Here is a 2,813-nt window from a genome sequence, read left to right on the forward strand (position 1 = left end):
AGAGGAATATTCCCCAATGCATTCGGAGGCAAACATATTTTTTTTTTTCAGGAGCATGTTTATTGTGTTTGAGATGATACATCAGGTGCCCTCTGAGCTACAAAGGGGTAAAAGGAAATCCTCTCATTACAAACTGACAAAGGTAAAAGGTAAAACATTTTTCACAACAGCATGAACCACATACTCAGAGATAGATCCGGGTTTAATACAAATGACATAATTCCTCGTCATCTACGGCTACTTTTATAACTTCATACAGATAATGAATTAGGCTAAAATGCACTATAATATTTGGTAGACTTCAGGACCAGTATCCTTAGTACATCACAAAATACATTTTGATATCCCAAAGAAGCAAGACTTGCAAGTAGGCGTTTTAAACGTAACTAATCTACAGCTACAAAGTTCTACTCTTGATAGCATTTACCTTTTTGGGGAGTCTCCCAGTCTCCAAAGGATAAAAGCAGAGAGTAGAATCAGTATAACATATACACAGAAGTCCGTATTGTAAAGGCTATAAAGATTTGCAGCACAGTGGGAAGGGGCCCTTCTGCTCCTTCACACCGCATACAAATTCTGTGAATTATGTGACGTATCTCTTGGTCCACTGTCTGGCTATCCTGTCATGTTCTGCTCTGTTGGTCAAATGCTGAGTGGCTATGCTTCCAACCAGAGGATCCGCAGGGTTGCAATCTGTCAAAAGAGAACAAATCGACAGCAAAACCTTTGAAATAGTCAAAGCAGGACTCCAGTTGTCTTTAAGGATGTCCAGACAGATGACTCCCTGACTGTTGATGTTGCAGTGATAGATTCTGGTGCGGAAAGTAACCTTTGGTGGCTTAAACGGATAATCAGATGAAAAAGTGATATCCAGAAAAAACACACCACCTTCATATACAGAACCTGGTGGACCAAGTATAGTCGATCTCCATTCATAAATGTTATCTCCTTTAGGCCCAGCACTGCAGTTAGGAGGAGGATCAAGAGTTATTTCAGCTAGCTCCTTCTGAATTCTTTTAGCACTAGTGGATAACTTAGCAGTGGTTTTGCTAGAGAGTTTGGTGTTTTTCTTCTGCTGGGTGGCAGAAGGTTTTCTTTTTTCCTGTTCTTCAGGCTCTGGAGCGGCTGGGTCTCGCTGGTCCGCATCTGAACTACCACTGCTGGTGCTGGGGCTCTCATCATCGGACCTTTGCCTATCACTGGACATCTTGCTGAAGTTATTTCTTGGAAAACTCGGCCGCCCGCCCGGCCCGCTCGCGCGCCGCTACGGTGTGGGGGAGGGAGAGAGAAAAAAACCCTTCCTTAAGGAAATGGAGGCAGCTGGGGGGGGGGAGGGGGGGGAGGGAAAAAAAGGAAGCCGAGGAGGCTCTGGCCGGGGAGTGTGGAACCCGGAGGCAAACATAATTTTAATGCCAAAACTAGTAAAGGATAGCTTATAAAGAGACTGTCACAGGCAAATTTCACTCAGAAACAAAGTTTCAAAAATTACAAACAAAATCTTAACAAACTAAACCCAGTTATATGTATTAAAAAAATACATATAACATCATGACTGAGTTGAGACTGTCATAGGAAATCAAGGGTGGTTTAATAGAGACTCTATAGATGTCCTTTACCACATTAACAGATTACTGGAGAAAAACAATGGGTTCTCAACTTCCAGGGTAAAAATACTTGATAAAATTAAATGCAAATTCATAACTAAAGATTTTGTGTGTTTGTTTTTAAACATTTTTTTTTTCCAAACGGAATGAAGAGTCCCAAAGTAGGTAGACACGAACATAGAAATCTGAAATACTTGTTACTTTGAAGATCACTGGGAAAGAAGGAAACTACTTAATAAATAGTGATGACTGATGTGATTCTCCCTCAGGAAAAGAAAATGAAACTAAACCTCTCACATCCTACCATACACAAAATCAAATCAATCCTAGATGGATTAAGGACATCAAATAGGTGGCAAAATTTTAAGATGTTTAATTTGGGAGAATATAGCCTCAGGGTAGGGGAGGTCATCTGAAGACATAGAAAGCACTAGCCATGAAAAAAAGTTATAACAAATTTATCCCTGTTAAAATTAAGAACTTCTATTCATCAAAAGATAGCAGAAGTAAAGTGAAAAGACAAGTCACATACCAGAAGGACTTTAACTGCAACACATACAACTGACAAAGGCCAAGTAACTATATAAAAACTCTTACATGTCAGGGAAAGACAAGCAACCCATTAGAAAAAGGGACATCACATCAACAGATGAATGAAAAAAGAAGATGTGGCATATATATACAATGGAATATTATGCAGCCATCAGAAAAACGAAATCTTGCCATTTGCAACAACGTGGATAGAACTGGAGGGTATTATGCTGAACAAAATAAGTCAATCAGAGAAAGACATGTATCATATGACCTCACTGATATGAGGAATTCTTAATCTTGGGAAACAAACTGAGGGTTGCTGGAGGGGGGGGGGGGTGGGGGGGTGGGGGTGGCTGGGTGATAGACATTGGGGAGGGTATGTGCTATGGTGAGCACTGTGAATTGTGTAAGACTGATGAATCACAGACCTGTACCCCTGAAACAAAAAAAAAATTATATGTTAAAAAAAAAAAAAAAGGGAGAAGAAAGTAGGAAGGGAAAAATGAAGGGGGGGGAAATCGGAGGGGGAGACAAACCATGACAGACTGTGGACTCTGAGAAAAAAACTGAGGGCTCTAGAGGGGAGGGGGTGGGGGGGCGGGTTAGTCTGGTGATGGGTATTAAAGAGGGCACGTTCTGCGTGGAGCACTGGGTGTTATATGCAAACAATGAATC

At 41.0% G+C, this 2,813-nt stretch overlaps 1 pseudogene; it reads right to left on the reverse strand.

Moving 5' to 3' along the window:
- Positions 1-202: 202 nt before the first annotated feature.
- LOC112825408 (ubiquitin-conjugating enzyme E2 E3 pseudogene) lies at positions 203-1,345 on the reverse strand (annotated as a pseudogene).
- Between the last annotated feature and the right edge of the window lie 1,468 nt (positions 1,346-2,813).

The sequence above is a fragment of the Callorhinus ursinus genome, unplaced genomic scaffold, assembly GCF_003265705.2.
Source record: "Callorhinus ursinus isolate GAN/ISIS: 27379988/994484 unplaced genomic scaffold, GSC_fseal_2.0 scaffold1, whole genome shotgun sequence".
In the NCBI taxonomy this organism is placed as follows: Eukaryota; Metazoa; Chordata; class Mammalia; order Carnivora; family Otariidae; genus Callorhinus; species Callorhinus ursinus.